This window comes from Globicephala melas, chromosome 3 (genome assembly GCF_963455315.2).
Source record: "Globicephala melas chromosome 3, mGloMel1.2, whole genome shotgun sequence".
In the NCBI taxonomy this organism is placed as follows: Eukaryota; Metazoa; Chordata; class Mammalia; order Artiodactyla; family Delphinidae; genus Globicephala; species Globicephala melas.
In genome coordinates, this window is record NC_083316.1 from 135,265,154 (window position 1) to 135,292,080 (window position 26,927).

At 44.6% G+C, this 26,927-nt stretch overlaps 1 long non-coding RNA gene and 1 pseudogene across 1 annotated transcript in view; both read left to right on the forward strand.

Annotated features, from left to right (window-relative positions):
* Positions 1–26,927, forward strand: part of LOC132597024 (uncharacterized) — a 172,252-nt gene that overhangs the window by 110,854 nt on the left and 34,471 nt on the right. The window lies entirely within an intron of this gene.
* Positions 6,762–26,603, forward strand: LOC115844292 (large ribosomal subunit protein uL30m-like; annotated as a pseudogene).

Below are 26,927 nucleotides of genomic sequence, written 5' to 3' on the forward strand. Positions count from 1 at the left end.
TCACGAGGGTAGAATAAATAAGCCGGATCCTTTTGCTCTCTGAACCTGAAAGATCATGTCAGGCTGGTTGGCTCCGGGCTTGGTTGAACTGGGTGCAGCCTTTCCACCTATGGTAAAGGAAGCTGACCAGCAAATGCAGCCGCAGGCTGGCAGGGGGTGGGTGGGTTACAGGAAGTCGGCAGAGGGTGTTTCCAAGCTGCTTCTCCTTAAGCTTCTAGCCCACACCCCAAGCTTCCACTTTTCAATTAACTGCTCTCTGATCTCCAATGTTTTTCTTCCCCGATCTCCTTTATCAAGTCTAGTAACCTCACTGAGCCTTCCTTAGTTTGCCCTTATGTAAAAGGGGAAGATAATGCATAGCAAGGAGAGTTAATGAGGATTGAAACATCATCATTATCTTTATCATCATCATCATCATCATCACTAGCCTTTATGAATCATCTATAATGTGTCAGGTTTTATGATGTGCTAAATGTACTTCATTTGCACTATTACATTTCATGCCTGCTGGGATAAATGGCCACTCTTTAAACCCCAAACGAAATAAGCTAGAAATAGATTTTTTTCAAAATTCTGTGTCACACAGTGGGAAATAAACTAATGAAACACATAACCCCAAGGGGGATGGTGCAGGCAGTTGGAGAGGGTTTGGGTATGTTTATGCATGACAGGGCCATAAATGGGTGCTGGGATATACCTAACCTTTATGGTTGACGTCAGGAGGGAAGTGGTTTCTCTGTCTCTTAAGCAAGATCAAGAGTGGGTACAGCATGACTGTGCCCTCTGGGTGCCCATCCCATGGGACCTCTGTTGGCAGCAGCGTGTCAGTCTGAGTGGACCACGGGTCTGCCCCAGTATGGCAATTCCTATATTTTATGGTGTTATGATTCTTAAGATAAAAATTTTTCTCAGCTATTACTTTGGTTTCTATGCTGATCCACTGACCACTAGCCCAGTCTCTTTGTTCCATCTAAATTCTACTTTCTTGATCTGAGTAGTGAAATTTTGGTGGCAATTCACTATAGCAAGTCAGAAAGGAATTGTCCTAAAATGTTGGAATGCTTTAACTAGCACATGGAAAGTTGTCCCCCATACGATCCTTACTTATACACCTTAACACCTCCACAGCTGTCTTTGCCTCCTTCCCTGATGGAAGGATCATCCTCCTTCAATCTAAGGCTAATCCCTCCGGCACTTTGGATCCCACCCCCAACACGTACCTCCTCAGAGACCTGACTGCATCATAAACTCTCCCTCTGTCCTTCATCTTCAGCCATCCCCCAGCCCCCTAGGTGGCTCCTTCCCAGAAGCAACTAAGCTTATAGCTCTCTCTCATCTTAAAAAATAAAGTCCTCCCTTGATCCCCCATCCTTTTCCAGCTATTATCTTATCTCTTTCCCCATCAAAGCCAATGATCTAAGGAACTTGTCTCTCCTTATGTCTTTAATTTCTCACCCCCCACTATTTCTCCCTGCAGTCAGACAGGTTTCACTCCTCTTCTGCCTCTTAAACTGCTCACACCATGACTGTATTCTTGATGATCAGATCCAGCAATCTTGCTCTGTGATGATGGACAGGAAGGGTTTCCTTCTTGAAACTCTGCTCTCGATTTCCCATCACTAGATTTTCTCATATTTCTCCAGGTCCTCCTTTTCACTTTCCTTCAAAGATTTCCCCTGAATTGAGCCCTTTCCAGGCTGTCCTAACCTCTCACTTGAGGCTGTCTTACTGGAAGATCTGATGCTATGGTCCAGTCCATTTGCCAGTGACTCGCATCATGTTCAGTTCTGCATCCCAGATGTTTTCTCAACTCCTGTACATCCCCATCTGGATATCCCACAGGCCTCTTGCATTGGTTTCCTATTGCTGCTGTAACAAATTTCCACAAACATAATAGTTTAAAACACACAAGTTTATAATATTACATTTCTAGAGGTCAGAAGCCCAAAATCAGTCTCAGTAGGCTGAAATCAAGGTGTCTGCAGGGCTTTGTCCCTTCTGGAGGATTCAGGGGAGAATCCATTTCCTTACCTTTTTATCTTCTATAGCTGCCTGCATTTCTTGGCTTGTGACTCTGAAACTTCAACTTCTGCTTCTGTGGTCATAGCTCCCCTGACTCTGACCCTCCTGCGTTGCTCTTATAAGGACCCTTGTGATTGCATTGGATTCACCCAGATAATCCAGGATAATCCATCTCAAAATCATTAACTTAGTCACATCTGCAAAATCTCATTTGCCATGTAAAGTAACATAGTCACAGGTTCTGGGAATTAGGATGTGGACATCTTAGGGCAGACATTATTCTGCCTACAACACCAGTCAAACTCAGCATGTCCAACCTCTTTTGAACCGAGATGCCTCTGTCTTGGTGATGAACCATCATCCGCCCCACTGGGCCAGCCAGAAACATGGCATCATCCTTGACTCCTCCTTTTCTCTCATCCCCCCATCCAGTTAATGAGCCTGTCCTATTGATTCTTACTATCTCTCAACTAAATTCACTTCTTTCCACCTCTACTACTGATACCTTGGTTTGAGCCATCATTACTTCTAATCTGGATTACTACCACAAGCTCTTCACTGCTACTCTTGTCTCCAATTGTTGTCCAGAGTTTTCTTTTGAAAACACAAACGTTAATTCTCCTAAAACTCATAAAGTTCCACTACCAGTACACAATCCAAGCTCCTTAACGTAAGCTCCCGCGTGATCTGGCCTCTGCCTACCTCATCTCCTGATACCCTCCTCTTGCTCTCTTAGCCTTTAACCACATGGAACCACTAGCAATTCCCTAATAAGGCATTTGGACATTTGAACATGCTGGCACATCTCCCCTGCATACCCTTTCCCACCACCCCGAAAGCTTTTCACCTGAAAATTCGTTCTTTAAAACTAGCTCAGTTACCACCTCCTCCAGAAAGTCTTCCTGATGTGATAGACGGCAAAACTGGCCTGAGTTCCTCACTCCTCTCTGTATTCTCACCCTTTACAAGGTGGCTGAATAGCTCCTCCAGTTAAGAGGTAGAATCTACTTCCCCACATTTTGATTCTTAGTATGACAACGTGACTTGCTTTGGCCAATGGCAATGGGGTTTTAACAGTTGTCCCACAAAGAGAAACCTACAAAAGCATTTGCACTTTTTTGTTCTCTGCTTTCACCATGAGTGCCTACCCAGACTAGCCTGTTGGAGGATGAGGTACCTGGAACAGAGCAGAGTTAGAGCAGAGCAGACCCCAGCCAAGGCCATCACTGACCAACCAACAGCCAGTCCATGCCCAAATGTGTGAGAGAGCCCAGCCAAGATCAGCTGGACCAACTAACTGACCTAGAGCTGACCACAGAGATTTGAGTGAACCCATCCTAGACCAGAAGAACCAGCCAGCTAACCCAAAGACTCATGAACTAAATGAATGCTTGTTGAAGCCACTGAGTTTTGGGGTGATTTGTTATACAGAATTATTTTGGTAATAAATAACTAATACACCTGACCTCCAGACTAGGTTAGGTGCCTTTTCTCTGTGTTCCCATGTCAAGCTTGGTGTACCTCTGTCATAGCTCAGCAGGTGTCCTACTATATTGCAGCTGTCTGATTACTGTCTTTCCTACTAACACACACTGTTCATGAGATCAGGGTCTGTGTCTAATTCATCCTCAACTTTGTATCTCAGTGCCTAGCATAGTAGCTGACACACAGAAGACCCTCAATAAATATCTGATAAATAAATTGTAACAGAGCAACTATGGTATTTTTTTTTTCATCTCATAATGGTTGAGTTGGCAGTTGCAATTTACAAATGCTTTTGTTTATCATTCAAAATAAATAAGCCCTTCTCCCACCCCCTCACCCCCAAAGAGAAAGAGATCAAGTGTTCAATCTAGATGCAAGGGATAGTTTGTATAACGAGAGGGAAAGGCATGCACAAAGACAGAGGTTGGGGTGAGCCTGCCAGATAAATGTGTTTAACAAGAGCAGAGCTTCATGAGAATCAGCAGTTAGCACAGCTGGGCTTTACTCCCAACTCAACTGCTTATTAGTGGTTTTATCCTGCAGGAATTAAATCAACCTTTCCGATCCTCAGTTTTCTCATCTTTAAAATGGGGAAAGTAGTACCAACCTTGTGGAGTTGTTGTACAGATGGACATCCCATGATATCAGCCTGGCAAAGAAACAAAGAGGGTGGGAAACGAGGATGTCAGCAACAATTATGACAATCATTTAACACATGGGCTCCCCTGATGCTGACAACCCTGGGGATTTTAAGGATGAATTTTCAGGTAATATGGTGATGGGGTGGTGACAAAAGGAATACAGGGTAGATCCAATCATATGAAGTCTTCGACGCGAGCCCAGGGAAATGATAGATCCCCAGTGTCCTCAACGTCCCATGACGTGATCCTGGTTCAACTCTGGGTTCTAGCCATCTTTCAGTATAAACTTATGAGGAAGCCCCCCCCCCCATAGGCCTCAGTTTCCATATTGGTAAAATGAGGGTGCTCAACAGGATGAGCCCTACTAACTCTTCTACTAAAATAACCCATAGCTGGTCCTGTGGACTGGCTCACTCGATGCCCTCTTCAACCTCACTCTAGTGTGCAAAAATTGGAAAGCTAAAATCTATGCTTTACAGACTCCCTTTTAGCTAGGCTTCAGATGTGGTTTAAGTTCTGCCCATTAGATGTATATGCACAAGACTTTGATCTGGAACTGAATGTAGGAGAGAGGACAGACTAAGAGACATAATTTTGCAAGTGAATGGTAGCAGAGGTAGCATGCTTCTAGGGTCAGTGGCCATAGTGGCAGTTTCTCATTTTGCAGCTCTGTTGGAGGCCCACTTCTGTCCTGTGATTTGCAGAGTTGTCCTCTATTCAGCCCATCCAATAATTGTATGAACTATTTAATAATAATCCCCTAACAACAAAAATAGTAATAAACACTATTGATCTATTTATTAATAAACCTCCTCCTATTACAACTTACTAGAGTGGGTTCTTTTGCCTAGAACTAGGACCTCTAACCAGTATCAAGGAGGGGGAAGGGAAGAAGCAGAAAGAGGAGGGGAGGAGGAAAATAAGCACAAGAGGAGCAGCAATCAAGAAGGCAGCGTATGTATTAAAGAAATCTCTTTATAGATTTCTTAAAAGTATGGTGAACCTCTGGAAAGATGTCCATGGCAAATACTACATTTTTAAAAAATGTGTATAAATATCCAATTTTTGCAAAGAAAAATATATACACATGCATCTGTGTATATGGATAAAAAACATTTTAAAGAACACAAACCAAATGTTAGCAGCTGTGGTTTTTAGATAATAGAATCACAAGAGATTTTAAAAATTACTTTTAATTGTTCTATAATGAGCATGGATAATAATAGATAAGTCTCATTTCCCCTGGATCCCACTCTTATTCTCTAATCTTGGCTAGTAACAAGTTTATCAGATACATTAGTCCTTGCAAATGGATACTAGGCTGAATATATACAATATCTCTGAAAATACTTTTACAGAAAAGAAAACCAAAGCTGATCCAACTTAACTCCTTTTAATGTGTTACCTCTCCCAGGTAACAAATGCCAGTAAAGCGACTAGAAGTACTTGTTTCAGAGTCGGAGTTTAGTTTCTAAATGTTTGGTCATTTAACAGTTGTGTAGCCACAGAAGTTTCTTCTGCGAGCCTCTTTTCTTTCATCTGAAAATTGCGTGTAATAATAGTACCTACCTCCAGGGTTGGTATGAGGATCAAATGAGATACTGCATGTGAAAAGTTTAGAACATTGCCTGGCAAATCATGCTCAATAAATATTAGCTACTATTTTTATTATATTAGCATCCTGCTGTAATAGGGTTCTAGTACACATATTTAATTCTGAGAATAATAAGGGCAAGTGTTTTTCTCCTGGGGCACATTAAACCACGCTGATTCTGAGTTCTGCAAGAGTGGAGATGCTGCTCAAATCATCTTTGAATTCTGAGCATCCAGTATAGTGGATGCTAATTTGAATTGATGAGTAGGTAGATGGATAGATGGATGGAAATATGGACGGAGACAGATTGGTGGGAGATAAATAAATGAGTGCATTACTGGTGGGTGGATGTGGGGAGGGAGGACCTTAGGTAACTTAGTATGTCAGATGCCTGATTGGGAAGGCAGGTGGTTGAGTGGTGGAGCAGAAGGGTGGATAAATGATGGAATGGGTGGATGGGTGGATGAGCGAGTGGATGGATGGATGGATGGGAGGAAGAATCTTCAGTGACTTCGTGTGCGGGGAAGGCCCAGATAGATGGGAAGGCTGGTAGTTGGGCAGGTAACTGGATGGATGATTGACAGATGGACAGACGCACAGAAGGCTGCTTTTCTCCCCCTCCATCGCCGTAGCCCATCCGTCCTCAGTCCTGAGTCCTCGAAGCACCGACCCCTGCCAGGGCGCTCCCGAGGGGTGAGCTTCCTTGACGAGCATCCCGGCTGCCCCGGAGCTCTGAGGACCCGCAGGCCATGGTGCTGTGACCCGCGGGGCAGTGCAGAGAGGCGTGGGCCGGCATCGCCTCCCCCATCCTCTCCAGTGCCCCGCCCACCCGCTCGCCCCACACCCGGCAGCCGAGCGCCTGGCCCTTGCCTGCTCGTCTGCATTGACGTCTGCGGCGGCGCGGCGCGGGCTCTCTGGGGTCCGCCGTGAGTTATGATGCACATCCAGTGCTGCTGCTAAAAAAAGGGCAGTGACTCACAGCGGAAACTTCCACGAGCGCTGGCGGCGCAGGGGCGGGGATGCAGACCTGTGGCGGCGCCCGGGGCGCCGGGCTGCGGCCAGGTGTGGCTCGAAAGCACGGTGGCTAGGACCATGGCACGGGGTCGGGAGGGAGCCCGGGAGTCCCCAGAGCCGGCAGCAACTCCCCTGCCTCAGCCTGGCCGCCCAGCCTGGGTTCTACTGCTGCGAGCTCAGAGGCAGCCTTTGTGGCATAAAGAGCCCCATGTGGCAGGTGGCAAATGGCAGGTGGCTCACACTCCGTTCTCCTAAGCACTCTCTTGATCTTAATTCACTTAACCCTCAAAACAGCCCTTAAGGGAGGTGACCTGTTTATCTCTCCTTTGCAGATCGGATACTAAGGCCAGAGAGAAAGGAACTTGCTAGATATGACACAGCTGGTACAACCAAGTCTCTCAATATATTCAGTAAAATTGTAATTTGACAGATACTGTGGAACCCCTGCTGCATGCCCAGGCCTGTGCTGGTGGCACTGAGATGGATGAGCTTGGACCCCGCTGCGGGGAGCTCACGGATGCTCTTTCTGTGCCATTTCCACAAGTTTTTACCTGGGGGAACTCAATTCCATCCCTTTCTACTCCACAAACATTTCTGAGTCCTACTCTGTGCAGAGCTCAGTGGCAGAGGGGACAGAATGACGGTTACAAAGGTGACTGTGGCAGCCTTAATTCATTCATCTGTTCATCCACCAAGTAGTTATTCAGCACCTACTATGCTCCAGGTGAGCAAGGTAACCCTGACTGGCTTCTGCCCTCATGGAGCTTACACCCCCTGGGGAAGATGGGTGAACAAGGTGGAAGGAGTGCCACATCAAGGGCTAGAGGGACACAACACAGAGAGGGAGCAACCAGCCTAACCCAGGCAATCAAGGGAGCTTTCCTGGTGAAGCAAACTTGATGCCAAGTCTTGGAGGATAATTGGAAGTTAGGCATATGGACAGGAGGTGGGAAGAGAGTTTCAGTAAGAGAGAACAGCGTGTGCCTAAGCCCAGAAATGTGAGAGATCATGCTGGGTTTGAAGAACTGGAAAGCATTCAGTATACCTGCAAAGATGAGAGCAAAGAAGCAAGAGTGTTGAGAAACAGGAAGTAAGAGCCAGGTGGGGAAGGGAAACTTGCTAAGGACTTGGGACTTAGCCAGAGGGCAAAAGAGCTAACAACTCGGCACACAGCCAGCTTCTTTTATGAGGAGCAGATTGATATCATTTCTATTTGTGCCAAAGAGGGCAGAAAAAAAATGCCATGCTGATGGGAAAGGGATACCATAGAAGGCTACATGGCGGAGGAGGCATTTAGGCTGTGCCTGGTTGATAGACTTTCTGTTGAAAGGGGAAGGGGAGAGAGCAAGAGGAATCATCTTGGAAGCGGGATGGATGACATAGAACCTCATCCAGCTCTTTACAGACCTTCTGGAAAGGCCAGAGAGAGAGTCACAGAACCAGGGCTAATGCAGCATGATACTTCTAGGCCTGAATGTGTGTGGGGTCTATGGTGTGGATGAAGTAGCCCACAATGACACCATGAAAGCAGAAGACACAGCCCTGTTCCTTAAGAGACTACCATTCGTTGGTGCCAGCAACTAACTAGAAAACAGAATTGCTTAAGTCTTCAACAGTATGTATGGAGCACCTACTATGTGGCAGTTTCTGTGTTAGGCATTAGAAATCCAGTGGAGAACAAAAAAGGACGTGGGCTACACTCATGGAGACTAATTCTGGAAGAGAAAATATTAATGTAAAAAAAGACCCAAATAGGGGCTTCCCTGGTGGCGCAGTGGTTGAGAGTCTGCCTGCCAATGCAGGAGACACGGGTTCGAGCCCTGGTCCGGGAGGATCCCACATGCCACGGAGCAGCTCGGCCCATGAGCCACAACTACTGAGCCTGCGCGTCTGGAGCCTGTGCTCCGCAACAAAAGAGGCCACGATAGTGAGAGGCCTGTGCACCGCAATGAGGAGTGGCCCCCACTCGCCACAACTAGAGAAAGCCCTCGCACAGAAATGAAGACCCAACACAGCCCAAAATAAATAAATAAATTAATTAATTAAAAAAAAAAGACCCAAATAAATGAATAAGACCCACGAATAGTTATGTGGTGCCATGAAAAGGCGGGAGAGGATTATTCCATTCTGGAGAGCCCAGGCAAGAGTATTAATGGTGTTACAACTGAGCCAGGGTCTGAAAGAGAAATAGGTAACAAGACAGAGAAGGGAGGGAAGGGTGACTGGGATGGAGAATGAGGGGGAGCTTGGGACAAAATGAGGCTGTGGAGCAGCAGGGTCTTATGAACCACCATAACAACTGGGGAGTGTGTCCTAGCAACAGTAGAGGTCGTGAAGTGCGTATAACATGGGCGAAATTGTGGGCGACACACCCCAAGTGCTCTGGGTGTGCAGAGAACCAGAGAGGAAACAGAGACACATCACTTACTGACTTCATTCTTTATTCCTCTGACCTCGTTTAACTTTGACAATAACTCTGCCAGTTTCTAATCTCCAGTGTCTTGATGAGAAACCTGAGGTTCAAATAAGTTAAGTGATTTGCCCTCCTCCACAGTTTGCTAAGTCGAAGACCCAAACAACAGTCTCTGTAACCCCTGATCTTTCTAATGGGAATGAGATTAGTCTCCCAGAAGACGGGGCCAGAAGTTAGTATAAAGTAGGACTTGGATAGCCAGAAGGGACATGAAAAGGCTTTCCCCGTAAGGGCAAGTCATCAGCAGTATAGAGATGAAACAAAGAATGGCCTGAAAGAGAAGCAGTGCAGGAACTGCCTGCATAGAACATAATGCAGAAAAAAAGACTGGAAGGAAAAGTACAAAGAGTTTGCTCTCAGAAGCTTATCTCTAAGGGTTATGGGTAATTTTTATTGTTTAATTTTTGCTTGACTGTGTTTTCTTAATTTTCCATGATGAAAATTTGTTTCTTGGATAAATAGGGGAAGTACCAGCAGTTATATTTTCAGGGGATCATATAAGCTTTTTCAGTTCTCATAGGCAGCATCTACATCGTATTTATTATTTTTTATTGTCCTGTGGAGCCCAGCACAATGCCGGGCACATAGTAGGTGCTCAATAAAATAAGGTAGTAGGTGCTCAATAAAATAAGTTAAACGATAAAATAATTTGAGATAGAATTAAGGATGATAGAAGGCCAAGTCTGGCACTTTATTCTGAAACAAATTTCTGGTCCTCATGTCAAAAATCAGTCAGCCTTGAAACAAACTGTTGAAACTCTTAATTCACCTGTAGTCACCATCATAGCACAGAATGACCATAATAACCTCAGTGTATGCTAGTCACAGCCAACAAATGCCTCAGCAAGTTTTAATTGAGCTTTTTCAGTGTGCTCAGCCCCACATAGGGTCTATTAGGGAATAGATAACAAGATCCGTATAAACCGGGGCACCTTGCCAGAGCAAATATTGTGGTGTTGAATGATTTGGCTGCATCCAAGCAGGCGAGACCTGAGAACACTCGCTCACAAGGCTGTCTCTCCTAACCAAATGGCACCACATACTATGATGTTATAATATTAGGTACTTAATCATGGAAACACTGGCATCTGTTTCGGCGGAAGCTCCCTCCCAGATGGTGCGTCCCACTGTTTTTGTCGTCAGGAACAGCATGAGGTTTCTTAAATGGCTTTAAGTTTCCAAGTCATCTTCCACACAATGGCAGCCTGTTAATTAAGTGGTCCCTTTGTGATTGCATTTGATAAATATGAGATGAGAAGGGTTTATTGAGATGTTAGAAAAAAGGAATGCAAAGCAACAGGGAGGAGCTCATGTAGGCAGAAAGGCCTTTGTGTGGGTGTCTTCCAGTGGGCTTCAAGGGAATCAGGGACGGCTTAGGATACACAGAAGGGAGAAGGCTGGGATTCACAGACAAAGCTGCCACCTCTACCCATTAGATGTCCAGCCAGATGCAAATGGTGTGTGAGTTATTTCATGGCAGCCATGCTTAGCCCAGCTCTTTGCATTGAGGCAGGCAGGGAGGTGGAAGCTTTCCAGATCTTTCTCAGAGTTGAGTGACTCCAGCCGCTCGCCGATGTGCAGTTGTCATTCACGCTGCCAGGCGCTGTTTTGACTCCAGTTGTCAAGATTCAAGAAGTGCAGCTCCAAAAATGGTATCTGCTCTGGAAGCAGCATTCTGTGTTCTTGGAGCAGCAGATGACTGGTGACAACATACAATTAAATATAAATGCTCAGCCCAAGAACTCAACTTGGAGGGTTGGTGAAGTTTCAGGTCTGACTTGTTAAACTTAGCTTTTTCCAAAGACTGGGCAATGTTCTCCAAAAACAGCACTCCAGGGAATCAGGCCTAAAGATAAGTGGAGGCTTCAGTTGAATATAGAGCTCTGTCAGCCAGCCTCCTGCCTTCAGGCAGAAATACATCAGCTGCAGGCCAGAGAAAAGATTCTGTGATACCTAATGACTTCCTTGTCTTGCCTACTGGTTCAATCTTAGTTCAGCTGTTCATGCAAGGAATATCTATGAGGTATCTTCTAGGAGGAAGATATATATCTGGGATGTAGTGACTGGACTGCTGTGCTCCTGCCCTTAGGAGCTTTACAGTCAGGCGAGCTCATGATTCTGTGAGCACTTGAGGGCAGAGGCTTTGGCCTTTATACTCCCAACACCTAGCCCAGTTCTTGCTGCGTAGTAGGTGCTTAATAAATGCTTGCTGAATGACTGCATGAATGAGTCCTACTTCCCACCCCCTCCTGTAGTTAGTATTGTTCTATATCTTTCTTAACTTTCTCCTCCTGCACTCATTAGTACTTACTTTTCTGGCTTTGGTGGCTATAGAGAACAGCTGTTTCTTAACTGCTGCACTCTAATACTTTGAAATTGTTAGTTATTCACCCTTCGGCCATCACTCTTCCAGTTCCTTCTGGTCTTACCCTGGTGTCAGCATCTGCTCTTGGTCACCTGTACTAAGAAAAATAATTTGTTTTGGCATCTAGTGATCCTTTACAGCTTGCAAAGGTTTTCACTTGTTAATGTAAAGTACAGTTTCAAGGACTGTGGGAGAACCCCTAACAAGCCCCAGTATCACCCAGGCTGCACCCACCCAAATACTGCCTCTAACCCCAACTCCCTCAACCTTAAAGTCCAACATCAGCAAACTTAAAGCTTTCATTCCACGTTAAAATAAGATTTAGAAAAAAAAAAATAAGATTTAGAGACTACCTCCCCTAAAACAGGCATCACATTGATAATCACATTTTTTAACATGGTAGTGTAAATTATACCAGATCCTTTGCTGAAGGTGGATTATAACACAGAGGAAAGAAAGCTGGAAAAGCACAGGAAAGTCCAGATAATTGGCTCCATCCAGACCTGCCCAGCCACAAATCTCTGAACCATAGTAGAGCGGTTCATCAGTTACTAACATCTTTTTATTATTGCTATTATTACAACAACTACTACTGCTGTTACCATTAGTGTGCTTCTACTATCTAAACATGAGCCTGGCAAATTTCAGCTTCCTTTGTGACATGTAAGCTCAAGTGTCAATTACATTTTCACAGCTATTCATAAGGAGGCTGATCCTTTTGTTTTTACTAAGTGTCAACAGATGTTCTGTTAAAATATTCACAAACTCTCAAAGGGAAAGGTTTTGATGGCTAGTTAACTTAAACAGAACTGGAACTAAGAGGAAAGGATTTCTTTGGGGATAATAAGCACAAGATAGAGTCGTGGTCTAATAGAGACACGTGTCTTTGTCTCTTAACCAGTTTCTTCTCCTTCCCATGGAGGGGAGACCCTCAGTTCAGTGGCTGATTTTGGAGGACTTTGTAAAAAGTGGTTAAGCTCGTTGTTACATGTTCCAGTGATGAGCCAGTAGCATCCTTGACTCTGAGCACTTCCCTCCCTGTACAGGGAGGTTACCCTACTTGTTCTTCACCATGGCAGCCACCACTGTACCCCAGGGTGGCTGTCTCCATTTCACACGGCTCCCCTGTAGAAGAAAGCTGATAAGAGGCTTTCTCACTGGTCAGGTGCTCCTTTCTCCTATCCATTACCCAGTCTATTTCCCTGGCTTCTGATCTCCTACCTTCCGAATTCCATATATTTCTTGACTCCTCGTCCGTGGTCTGCTTGGATTTCTCTCCTCCAGATGTTCCTTCAATACATGCTGCCCTTTTGCCTGATTCCCCCTAGCTTCCTACCTAGTCTCTGTAAGCCATCATGACCCTGCCTCCCCCCACAGAAGAAATACAGAGGATATAGAGCCATACCTTTCCCAACACCCCCTGGAAATGACAGAACTTAGCAGTCTGGCTGAAAATTGCTGGACAAGAAATGGGTCACAACTTGCTGCAAGCAGGGCCTTGCTCATTCTTGTTATCCAGTCCATGGCCTAAGCTCTTCCTCACATGATCCCAGCTACACTCTGATGCTTCTTTTTTATCCTGACCGGCCTTCCTGATAAGATGGAAGACACTGAAAATGGCAAATCCATAGAAGTGGAGTTTCAACTTCTCCCCTCAGCTTTGCTCACAGGGACACAATTTCCTCCAGAAGCATGAAAGAGAATATTATTATTTTTTTAATAGACGTTGTTTTTTAGAGCAGTTTTTGGTTCACAGCGAAGTTGAACAGAAACACAGGGTTTCCGAATACCCCCATCCCCCCAAATGCCCATCCTCCCCCACTATCAACATCCTGCACCAGAGTGAACAGTTGCTACAGTTGATGAACCTGCATGAATACATCCTTATCATCAAAGTCTGTAGTTTACGTTAGGGCTCATTCTTGGTGTTGTATATTCTGTGGGTTTTGACAAATGTATACTGACATGTACCCACCATTACAGTATCATGCAGAAGAGTTTCACTGCCCTAAATATTCTCTGTGCTCCACCTGTTCATCCCTCCATCCCCTGTGACCCCTGGCAACTACTTATCCTTTCACTGTCTCCATAGTTTTGCCTTTTCCACAATGTCATATAATGGGAATCATACAGTATGTAGCCTTTTCTGATTGGCGTCTTTCACTTAGTAACATGCATTTAAGTTTCTCCATGTCTTTTCATGTCTGGATAGCTCATTTCTTTTTGGCACTGAGTAATATTCCATTGTCTGGGTGTATCACAGTTTATTGATCCGTTCACCTGGTGAAGGACATCTTGATTGTTTCCACGTTTTGGCAAGTATGAATAAAGTTGCTATAACCATTCATGGGGAATGTTGTTTTTAATTATATTTCTAATCAATGATGACTTCCAGATGAGCAAGGATGAGTTCCAACAAACATATGTGGCTCAGTAAGTAGGATACGTAGTCAACCCAAAGCCTCCCAAACACCTGTCCCCAAATTGTCTGTAGATAAATCTCTCAAGGAGTTTATAGAAGGCATAGATTTTTGAGCCCCACTCCCAAAGACTGATTCAGTAGGACTAGGAAATCACCAGGTAGAAGGAACATAGGCTTAACCTCCAAAAGGAAAGAGGCAATGGAAAGTTAATATCTCATTTGTACCAGAGAGAACTATGTACAGTGAGGAGTTTGGCGACTAATAACCACAACTCATCTGATGGAGACATTGTGTTCTTCTCTGAGGCTCTTGGGGAAATGACATGGTGGCTAAAAGAATTGTTGATATGTACTATCCTCTCCCATTAAAAGGAGCTAAAAAAGCCCTGGGCACCAAGATGTGAACTATTTCCTTCAGGGTAGAGTGGAGCCACTAAAAATAGCCTTGGAAAATAAGGAGTTGTAGAGGTTCAACAAGGAAAACAAATCAGAAATAAATTTGGCACCAAGAAAGAAAGGAGGAGAAGGAGACGAACTCTCACAAGAAATAAGGAGAAAGAGGTTATTAGCTTGGGTACCTAAAAACAGGTACATTTTTCCCACACACAGAGCTGCTGGCTGGCATTCCTACAGGGTAAATCAGTCCCTCCAGAGCAGAGGAAGATGAGTCAGAGGATCAGCCAGGATAAGCTAGGTTATGCCAGGGTAACAAACAACCCCTCAAATCTCAGAGGCTTCAAAGCACAATGGTTTGTTTCTCATTCCTGTTTGTCCAGTGTGGGTTTAGTAGGGGCTCTGCTCCTTGTAAGCAGTCAGGGACCCAGGCTGATAAAGGCTTCATCTCCCCGAGTGCTTCCAGGATCACTACAGGGGTCAGGGGTTGCTGCCCTGTTGGGCACTGACAACTGAATGCACCAGCCTGGAAATGATGCATAGCACCTTCACTCACGTTTCATTGGCCAGTGCAAGTCACATGGCCCTGCTTGTGTTGAAGTGGGATAAGGAAGTGAAGATATACCATGTGTCCAGGAGGAAGAGAATGAGAAAAGGTGTAAACAACTCTGCCAACTACTGTAGTCAGATAAAGGAGCTGAGGGAGGGCGGATGGGGACAGTGGAGGGAAGTCTCCTTGGAGCCACCAATTTGCAATTTGATTTTCATCTCTGTCTTTACTAATCAAGAGGAGCAGCCTTATCCAATGTCCCTGAGCCTCACTTCCTGCCTGCAAGAAAAAGGACAGTGTAGTAGTGAACAGCCTGGGCCCTGGAGTCAGGCCAACCCGCATTCATGTCTGGAACCTACCAGTTGTGTGACCTTGGGCAAGTTATTAACCTCTCTGGACCTCACTTTCCTTAGCTGTATAAGGTGGATGACAATAGCACCTACCTTATGGGGTTATTGTGAGGATTAAATGAGATCATACAAAAAAAGAGTTTTAGGCCAGAGCTGCTTAAACTAGGCTGTGCCAGCAAACTACTAAGGGAGCTTGTTAGCATGTATTTGTGATTCAAAGGTCTTGGATGAGGCCTGAGATCTTGCATTTCCAACAAGCTCCCAATGATGCCTATATTGCTGGTTCATGGACCATCCCTTAGTAGCAAGGATTTTAGATCAGTGTCCAGACATGGTAGATTATTCTTAAAACTGGATTGAGAGATTGCAAAGGTTCTACTGCCCCTGCCCTTGATGAATGGAAATTACAGCTGCTTGTTGGTGGAAGTGTCTGTGTCAATTGCTTCCACAGACAAATGTTCTATGTGGAGGTTGATGAGCAGGTGCTAGAATTGGGAGGCCTGGGTTGGTATCCAAGTTCTGCTCCTCAGCAGCTCTGTGGTTTGGGCGAGTTATGGAAACTCTCTGAACATCTGTATCTAATCTATAAAATGAGCATAATAATACAGATCCACCATTTGTCATCTGTGATTCCACAATCCAAAGAGCTCTGAAACTGTAAGTTTCTTCACTGTTTGGCATACTGTGACCTGGCAGGAAAAACTGACATATATTGACATGAGGCTGTTTACAGCTTTTATTTTATGCCTCTTATGACTATTTCTGTGTTTCATCACAGAAATATGAATGGGTTTGATAATTAAATACTGCTGCAGATGCTGCTGGGCTTAGAATAACATATGGCAGGTGTACCATTTAGCTTTCTAACAACTAAAAAACTGATTTCGGAAACACACCTGGCCTCAAAATTTTAGAGCAGACACTACGGACCTGAAGGGAAGGAAAAAGCGCTTGTAAGACACTGAGCACCATACCTAACACAAAGTAAGTGCTCAACAGACAGGAGTTATTACTGAAGTTATTGTTCATCCCGGTGCTTCCCTCAGACAGAGGGGTAGGGAATTCAGGAGGCAGGGTCTGTGGGTCCCCTGAAGATACATAGGACAGGATCAAGTTTGTCCCTGTGTTTTTAGCCCTTTGATTTGTCTTCTGTTTTCTCCTGAAAAATAAAAAAATGCATGGAAATGAATGTATACCATGAGGGTGCAGACAGCAAGGTGGAACAAAAGCAAGACTCAGGCAGGTGGAAAGGGTTCTCCCCTGTGCCCACAGAAGCAGCTGGCAGGAATGCAGCTTCATAGGCAGCCAAGGACAGTTGCTTTCCTTGAGGCCTCTTTGAATATACTGTTGAAGAGTGTCACTTGAGCAAAAGACTCCAGTCCTTACCCTGCCATTCACCTGCTGGGGGCACTTGGGATGTCTTCATCTTCACAGGTCTCAGCTTTCTTATGTGACAACCGGACAATAATGCAATCCCGGCTCCAACTGCTGTATTGCAGGGGCCACGTTAAAAGCGGTCCCAATGTTCACTGCAGCACTATTTACAATAGCCAGGACATGGAAGCAACCTAAATGCCCATCAACAGAGGAATGGATAAAGAAGATATGGTACATATATACAATGGAATATTACTCAGCCATGAAAAGGAATGAAATTGGGTCATTTGTAGAGACGTAGATGGACCTAGAGACTGTCATACAGAGTGAAGTAAGTCAGAAAGAGAACAAATATTGTATACTAACATGTGTATGTGGAATGTAAAAAAATGGTATAGAGCAGGGGTCCCCAACCCCCGGGCCGCACAACAGGAGGTGAGTGGTGGACAAGCAAGCAAAGCTTCACCTGGCACTCCCCATGGCTCGTGTTACTGCCTGAATCACCCCCTCTATCACTCGCATTACCATCTGCACCATCTCCCCCCCACCCCTCCATCCATGGAAAAATTGTCTTCCATGAAATTGGTCCCTGGTGCCAAAAAGTGTGGGGACTGCTGGTGTAGATGATCTTATTTGCAAAGCAGAAATAGAGACACAGATGTAGAGAACAAACGTATGGATACCAAGGGGGAAGGGAGGGGTGGGTTTAATTGGGAGATGGGGATTGATATATATATACACTTTTGATACTATGTATAAAATAGATAACTAATGAGAACCTACTGTATATCACAGGAAACTCTACTTAATGCTCTGCAGTGACCTAAATGGGAAAGAAATCCAAAAAAGGGGGGGTACTTGTATACGTATAGCTGATTCACTTTGCTGTACAGTAGAAACTAACACAACATTGTAAAGCATCCATACTCCAATGGAAAAAAAAAAAGCGGTCACAGATGTGAATGCATTTTGAAAGGGAAAATCCGTGTTCGCAGGTTGAGTATAATTATTCATTTGACTACAAGCAGGAGATGGTGAGAGGACTGACATCACACAGGGAACTCTGGTTAGCACATTCTTTAATTGCACTTCGGCTGTCGACTCTAATGGCATTGTTATTTGCACTTGGCTCCCTCACCTTCGTCACAGCCATTTGTGCTTGTCAATTGAGGCCAGCGTGATTGAGTTTTCACAAGTTTAACTGCCCCACCATTGCTTATAGACAACCGAAATCAAGGCTTATAGACAACCAAAATCAAGGCTTTGGGATACCGTTGTTTGGACTAACACATGACAATTATTTGAAAGAAAACAAGTATAAACAGGACACAGGTTTGAGATTTGTCCTTCCCACTTCTGTCTTTAGCTGTGTCTGCAGACTTTTTGGCTAATGACTTCCTCACCATCCTCACGTTCCATGTTAAGAGCACTGGCTTTGGGGTCAGACAGACCAGAGAGAGACCCAGTCCACTGCCTTGCTGTGTGTGGTTTGGCAACTCGCTGAACTCTCCGAGCCTCAGTGTCCCCGTGTTTAGTATTCCTAGCTCTAGGAATAATTAGAGCTAGCTGGCATGTGTTTTTGTAAGGTTTAGGTATATAGATAGGATGTTAAATTTAAATTCCTCCTGTTGTCTTTAAAATTCAGTTATATCTCCCACACAGAATACAATAAACGGTAAGTACTACCATATGCTAAACAGGGGTGCTAGTTCCCTGGGGCAGATTTAATTTAAAAAATAGGAGAGCAGAACCATTTCAGCAAAATAACCCCATGAACCAGCAATGGTAAAGAAGATTGGAGGTTCAAAGGGTGTTGGAAGAGTCTAGAAAGGGATTTTGTTGGCTGTCCCCTCCCCAGCTCAGGAGTGTCCCTTCAAAACCCAAATGTGTTGGAGGTGGGAGTGCAGCCAAGAGAAACATTCACAGAGATTGGGGATGCCTAGAAGAAGCCGAGGCAGGCACTTACACCTGGCCGCATCTTCACAAAGGGTGCAGGATCACAGGATCCAGTGCTGTTTTGGGGCTAGGGCCAAGAACAGTGGGAGGACTCCTGGGATAGCATGGCATGCTTTTGGTGACATTCGTGACCACAGAGGCTGGTCTACAAAAGACAGGAGGTTGGGTGGTGATACACACCACACTGGGGCCAGGAGATAGGACTTGGTAGACAACAGCCTACCCGTTGCTAAGGCAAGAATGCATGAGTTTCCCATGGGCCAAGGGGATGCTGCAGAAGCCAGCAGAGCCTGAGCCCTCATGATGGGCCCCCAGCAATAAGATGCTCTAGCACAGACAACCAGAACAGGAGCTAAGAATGTCACAAGAGGTCAGCCTGAGTGTACAACCAGAGCCTCTGAGAATCTCCAAGTGTGCCCATGAGGCCACCAAGCAGGCACCTGCCAGAGAGGGCACTGATGACTGATTCCAGCAGCCCTGTAAGAGGGTCCCTTTTCCCTTAATCCCCTCCTCTACCCTGACTCTGAAAAAGCCAGCCAGTCACAGGGACAGGAAAGAAAGTTAAGTGATAAAAGAGATTACAGTCCCCCACAAAATCCCCACTGCAGGTCCCTGTAGTTAGAGTTGGAGAGGTTGGCGGTGGGGGAGGGGGGGAGGCGGAGTGTGAATGAGATGGGATATTGAAGTTCTGATCTCACCTCAAGGGGACCATTTAATACCTGAATTGAGTGTGAACAAACAAAACAGAACTTGTTTTCATAACTTAAACTGATGAGAAAGCAGCAGATGGAACTGTCCAAGATGTCATCAAGGGGCTGGGCGGGAGTCTGCGGAGCATTGGGGATGCAGCGTTTGGAAGGCAAAAGACATCCACTGCTTGGTTGTACCTCCCTTGAGTTCAGCCCACTCAATAAATTGGGTATGTATGTCAAGTGCTTAACTGAGGCACTGCAGCCTGGCTCAGCTGTTAGATGACAGTGATTACTACTATTATCTTTATCTTAACATTCATTGCAAACTGATTTAGACCTTTTAGTCAATGTACAGAAACCCAGTATGCCTAGTAAGTGAGAGGAAGGAGAGATTTCTTATTCTGCTTTTAAAAATTTAGGAAGCTCCTGTCTTCACCGGCAAATTCAGAACTACCTGCAGAATCAGGTTGCCGTGCAGTCTGTCGATGTATTGTAATTGAGAGCTGCAAAGGCCCTTCTCACACCTCAGAACATCATGGCGATGTTGTATCTGTCACCAGCTTCAGCCACAGAGTTGGAGCGAGAGGTTACTGATGTGACTAGTTATCTTCCCAACTCCTGGTTAAGGTGTAATGAAAGTCGGACACTGTGGGCTTCCCATCAGAACAGAGTCCCCAGCATGAGCCTTCCTCTTATTGTCCCTCATCAAAACCTTGCTGTCCTAGTGCTCATTTCCTTCTGGCCCTGCTCTCTGCTTTCCTAGCATGTCTGATAAACCAAGCAGTTTGTTGACAGAGCTTCAAGAGGCCAAGGGCCTAAATGTGAATCCTTGTTCTGCCGTTTACTATCTGGGATCCCTGGGCAATTTTCTTCCTTTCACCTGGCTTCTGCATTTCCATCTGTAAAACGGGAATTGTAGTGCCTGCCCTGTTTATCTCACAGGGCTACTCTGGGGTTCAGTTGCAATTGTGGATGTGAGAGGGCTTGGAAAACTTTAAAGCACCATATAAATGACATTGAGAGATGCTCAGGAGTGTAATGTCCTCATTAAGTCCAGATAACACTCTGCATGTGAATAGGCTGGACCCCAGTGGACTTCAGAGGTGGGAAATCTAGCAATGTGTTAGGGTCAGTATGAAAAGCGTATTTGACAAACCCCAATCTGTCCCACGCACTAATTTAAGATCCAGTGGTGTTTCTGATACTAAAATCCCCCTAGACTCAGTGTTTATCTGGCCCACTCCAGGATCTGCCCAAAATTTGCTGTTAAAAAAGAAAATAAAATTACTATCAAAATATGAGGCTTCTTTGGAACGTTTTCCTTCTTTCCTGTACACATTGCCTGGGCTGGGCACTCAGTGCCTCTACAACAGTCAACACTGTGGCTCAGCCTAGCCCTCCTCCTACATAAGGGATTGCAATTTATTTGACGCCCCAGTGCAGGTCCCCTCGCTTACAGATCTGGTCAGACTCACCTGTGCAGCACACTGGCCCAGAATTTTCTGAGAAGAAGCCTTTGTCCTCAGTGCTGACAAGCAACATGAACTCTCTCAAACCAAGAAAAACATTGCCATAGGCCCCCTAACGTCCAAGTCCAGAGTGGCTCCAGTCTGAATCGAGCAATTAAATCTGCGTCTGCCCCTACCCAAAACCTCAAAAATGTTAACGTCTTGCACGTGTCAAGAGGGTTATTTATAAAACTATTTGCTTGTCAACCCCAGGAGGACATTCTGTACTTTTTTGCTGGAATACTGTATATTTATGACCCGTGGCTTGAAAACTAACTTTGGCAGGAATATTTATCTGTGAAAAATTCTATCAGCCCCCCATGCAGCACAGCCTGCATTCAGTCGCCGTCGTGCAGTGGCTGGGCAGGGTTCTGGTGGAGAGCTAGTCCATGGCTTGCTGCAGTAGAAAATGAATTCCAGATGTGTGCTTCTTCAGGGGAAGGATTTCAGTTTTAGATATTTTAGATCAGAGGCTTGTTTTCTTTCTATCTCTTGCGTTTTTTACTCTAGTGAATAATTAGTCTTGAACATTAAGAACATGCAGTCTGTTTGTTGCCTCCTGCACTTGATGCTTTAGCACCCTCCCCCGACCCTGCAAAAGTCTCCCAGTTTGGAGAGCTAGCCTTCTGATCTCCCAGTTTAGATCTGGTTATCTGTTAGATATGGTTATCTGTTCCTAGCATGTGACACACAGAGAGCCATTTGGTTGGAGAAGAGAGGGCTTGGCATGATGTGGAGTAGACTCTAATCTGGGACAGTAAATTACCTGCGAGAGACTTTTGACAGCATTCTTTCCCAAGGACTGCCTTTCCCGTGGTCAGCTTCATCAACCATAGGGTCTTCTGCTGACAGGGATGCTGAGCCCATCCAACATCACAGCAGATTTCTTGCTCTCTCTTGAGCAGTGAACTTATAGTTCATTATTCTGCTCTCTTCAAGATTGAAGGACCCAAAGTGGGAGTGGTCTGTAAGTGTGTGTGTGTTGTGCAGTGACAGATAAAAGAACTTGTATCTGAGGACCTAGAGAGACCCGAAGGAACAGAAAAATCTGTGCACACAGAGGGTGACATGTGCAATTGATCCTCATGCAGTCTCTGCAATGTTTTCCGTAGCTGTAATGCCCATATTTTTATTCTTAAAAGCCTTTGAACCTTGATTAAGGGCTTATTCCTAAAAGTCTTGAGCTGTAATGTTATACACACCTGGTAGGTATACTTGGAGATACAGTGAAATCCCTTTAGCTAATTTCCTTACCACACTGCATAATAGTAATACTAAGTTATTATCATATTACCATTTATCAAGTATTTGGCATTTAGCACACTCTATTTCCAATTCTTAGAAATGGCAAAGATTTTATCACCCTTATTTTACAGGTAAAAAAAGCTGAGCCACGGAGAGGTTAAGTAGTTTTCCAAAAGACACATGACTGATTATAAGTGGAACTGGTGTTTGAACCCAGAATGTGTTGGCTCTGTGATGGAAGAGAAGAGAAAAGAGATAAGAAGTTGGAGGAAGAGGGGAGGAGGGGGAGTTGAAGCATAAAACAAAACGATCAACCCTTGGGAATTGGGTGTTGTTGACCCCAGCTGTCCTTCCAGCCTCAGTTGACCTCCGTGAGTGAGGCACACTGTCCTTGTGTGGAGGGCCCCAGTGTATACATCCAGGGGGCTCAGGGATGAGAGGTCTCCGTGGGAGAGGACTTGGGTCATCCTTGGGCCTTTTGGCAATGGAAACATCTGCAGATCCAGCAGGGGGTTATTCAGGGCCAACTCAGGAATTTAAAATCCCTGCAAGCTTCTGGGGCTGGTCACTGGGATTCACACTCCCCCAAGCATCTCTCAGGGCACAGAATCAAGCTGTCTCTCTACTCGTTCCTCCCTTGCCCTGGGCTTAGCCCAACCCACCCACAGTTGGCACCTTGCCAGAAGGGAGCAATGCCTTCTGGGGGAGCCAGGTCCTCAGACCACAGTCCAGGCTCGGGAGGCGGTGGGAGGGCAGCCCAGGGTGTAAGTCCCAGGCCTGGGCATGGGCACAGAGCCAGCGAGCTCACTTAGAGAGCAGTGGACAGGGAGGGCCAGCTGCTTGAGGAAAGACCTCAGGCAGCCTCCAGACCTTGGCAGGGAGGAGGCTGTGCCTAGAGGCTTCATCCAAACACAGTTCGTTTCATGGAGTCACCAATTTCCGAGTCTCCACATCCTTATGAGACCATGTGATTGTGTCACAAAAGCCCCATCCAGAAAGCTAAGCCCCAGGCCAGATCTACTCCTCATTCTGCTGATGTGTGAATTTAAACATATCTCTTGACACCTGAAAAATGGAAAGAACACTTTATAATCTAATAAAGATCAGAATATAGAAGTCACGTAAGATAGAAGTCACGTATTTGAGCTGTTAATTCAGACAGTCTCATTCACTTCTTGGGTATGTGACTTTGGATGAGTTACTTAATCTTAGTTTCCTAGTCCGCAAAATGGAAATAATGAAATGCATACTCTATAGAAGAGTTGTGAGGATAAATGAGAACATGTATATAAACAGATTTGGCCCCTGGCACTTCAGTGCTCAATAACTGTGAGCATTTAAAAAAAAGTACTATTAATTTAACTTCCTGGAAACAAAATAAAACCACAGGAATGGTAATGTTCTTGGGACACTGTATATTACTGTGAGGAATTATGAGTCCCTATATACAAGGATGTAAATGAAATTCAGAAATGTTACCAGATTTGGCCAAGCTGCATAGCCAGGCATCACTGGTTTGGCAAATGAACTCACATCAGAGATTATAAGAAAATGGCTCCCCAGCTGACCTTACTAAAGGAAAGTTTATTTGCTGGGGAGGGAGGAGGGCAGGTGGAAGAGGTCAGGAAAGGGAGGGATGCTCTCGATGAGGCCATTCCATGACCGTGTAGGTGTAGTTAGAGCTTACAGGAGGATGAGGCCTCCAGAATGTACCTTTGCCAGGCACCCAATAGCCCACCCTTGCACAAGGCCACCGCCTAAGGGAAGAAGGACTGCTACAAATTGGGAGGAATCAGTTTTCCAGATTTGGACTGTATCCCAGCCAGTGGAGGCTAGTGGGAAAAGCAACTGCACTGAAGGCAGAGAATCCTAAATTCAAATCCTCTCTTAGCCACTTCCTCACTGACCTTGGACAGCTTAACCTCTTCAAACCTCTGTTTCCCCAGGCTTTAAAGTTGTAGATAATAAATGCCTGTGTCTCTGGTTTTCTGTAAGGATTAAAAGAAGTAAGTAGTAGGTGCCTTCCTTCTCCTCCCGATTCACCTCAGTGACATAGGCTAGTGGACAGATCTTGGCAAATAAGAGAGCTCTCCCCCATTGTTAATGGCCTGATGGCTGAGTACTAGATGCCGGGAGACACGGGGTCAACTTCAGTCCCCGTGAAGATGGCAGAGTGAACAGAGGCAGGAAGCCCTGCCCCCTCAACATTAGAAATACCAAGCTAAATATTATTTTTAATTTTTCACAAAATGTATTGGCTGAAAATCAGGAAAGAAAATCTCCAGTTGCCAGGAATGAAGAGAGAAGACGAAATTCTTTAGATGTAGCATGTCTCACAAGGGGAGGGGAATTGCAGGCTTGGGTCTGCCTGAGGAACTGTGGAAGCCGTGGCTGCCCAGAACAACGATGTCAGGACTGTATAAAATCCTCAGTCCACAGAGGGTCATTTTATCTGGCATGCTACTCTGACAGAAGCAGGAAAGTAGACTGTAGAGGATTAATCCTGAAATAGCCAGAAAATTCCTTTACCCAGAATTCCACACTCTGCTGTTTTCATTTAGTCGAGGTTTTACCATGTATATCAGGAAATGATTGTGCTGACTTTTCCTTTTATCCATAATCACACAGCGTGTTTCGCCATTTTTCTTTTCTGTATTTCTCAGCTCCTTTGGAAAGGAATAAGAGACCCGCCCCAGGCAAGAATGCAATAATCTGACTATGGTTTTAAGGGACCATGAGGTTCTTTCCAGTGCACCATTAAAAACTATTTACAGGAGGAAGAACGGAGACTAGGACGTTTGGGATGGAGGGCATAAGTGAGAGTCAGAGAGGGAAGGTGGAAGGGGGTAGATGGCAGTTTGGTGTGGAGGAAGGTTGTTCAAAAGAGGGAAATGCCTGGGGTTCAGGTGAGCAGAGGACACTAGAAAGGGCTCCATTTGAGCCACCTGGATTTGCCAGTCCTCACAGGATCTGAGGACAGAATGATGTGATCTGAGCCCTGAAGGGAAGAGAATTAGAGTTAGCAAAAAGCTCTGTAGCTGCCCAGGAAATGGATGATTATTAGGGCCATGTGGGTTTAAGATGCTAAAGAAAGACTCACTCAGAATATATTCCTACAGAGGAGAAGACGGCAAATGCTTTCTTATAAAAGAACATTGCTTTTAGATTCATAAAAATGCCCCCAATTTAAATCTCCAGCTGGTAAAAAGTTTCTGAGTCATTGATGTTGAGAGGAGAATAATGAAAGTAAAATAAAATACAGCTGTACCATTTACTAGTGGCATGGCACAAGGATGTCACTTCTTTTTTTCTGAACCCAAGTTTCTTCACCTATAAAATGGGAATGATAATAGTACCTACTTCATTAGGAACATTGTGAGAATTAAATGAAATAATGCATTTAAGTGTGTATTAAGTACAGTGATGGTTCATCATAAGCCCTGTGAATGGCTGTGGTTTGGGCAGGGCTGTTTTTCCAAGATGCCCATCAGCAGTCCTGGGACCTTAGATGACTTTACTTTGCAAGTCTGGGTTTGTAGGTATAGTGGTCAAGTGTATAAGAGCTATAGTTTAGACAGTTTGAGATTGGATCCCAAGTCTGCCATTTTCCAAAGGAGTGAGTTGGGATTATGTATCCTCAGTGAGCCTCATTTTTTTTTATATATACAAAATGGGGGTGATGACAGTACCTACCTTAGCAAACTCTCAAAAGGTGGTTACTATTGTTAGTATTACAAAGGCAAGGTCCTTCTTTTGCTTGGCTTTCCCTCAGTGGCCTATAAAGAGAATAATCACCATATTCACTGCAGGGATTTTGCACTCGGTAGGTCAGCGGCCAGCAGGCAGACTGCAAACAGTGACAAAAGGTATAGAGCCTCTCATCTGTACAGATTTGATTCATCACAAATTTACCAGGTCAAGAATTCCAGATAAAGTTTTTCAGCCTTCACCTGCAGACCATGAAAAATATGGTGGGGATCCAAAGCACCTTCATAAACTGCATATTGTTACCAGAATAAGAACTAGGAAAAGACATCCATTTGGGAAAAAGGAATAATCCTTTTAATAATAATAATAGAATAAGAATAATAAGAATAATAATAATAAGAATAATAATCCTTTTAATAATCCTTTATAAGCAATAAAGATGCTTGGATTAGAAAAAGCACCTATTCCTCAGGTTCACAAGAATATCCCTTCAGTGAAGGCAAAAAAGAAAGTGGTTGAACATTTGAAAAGAATCAAGTCCCCGTTGAGGTGATGGATTCATGGGTGTATACGTATGTCAAACTTAGCACCATATGCTTTTCAAGTGTGTGCATTTTGTTGTATGTCTATTATACCTCAATAAAGCTGTTAGAAACAAACAGACAAACAAAAAAAGAATCAAGTCCCTGAAGTTGCCACAAGGACTTGCAGCAAAGGAGGACATGCGTAATGCCTGCCTCATGAACACTGGAGAATTAGTAGTGCATGGCATCTAAACCCTGTGGACCAGGGAGCAATTAAGTCCTAATGCCAGAGCATTTCAGATTAAAAAATGCAAATCATCTTTATTTAAAGATGGTGAGAAAGTGTTTCTATTAAAATATATTTTAAATACACACACACACACACAAAAGGCAAGTTCCCGATTGGTTTACCTTCCCTTTGCAGATCTGAGCTCTTGATGTACTCTAGGTCAGACCCAAGTGGTTGTCCTTTTCTTACTGTCATCTGTACCTTTCCTCCAGCCATTATGAAAGAAAGCACCATGAGGATCATATACCCATCAAAGCCATATCCTATACTAGGGACCCCATCTGAGCAAATTTCAGGTTCTAATATTCAAATGACACTG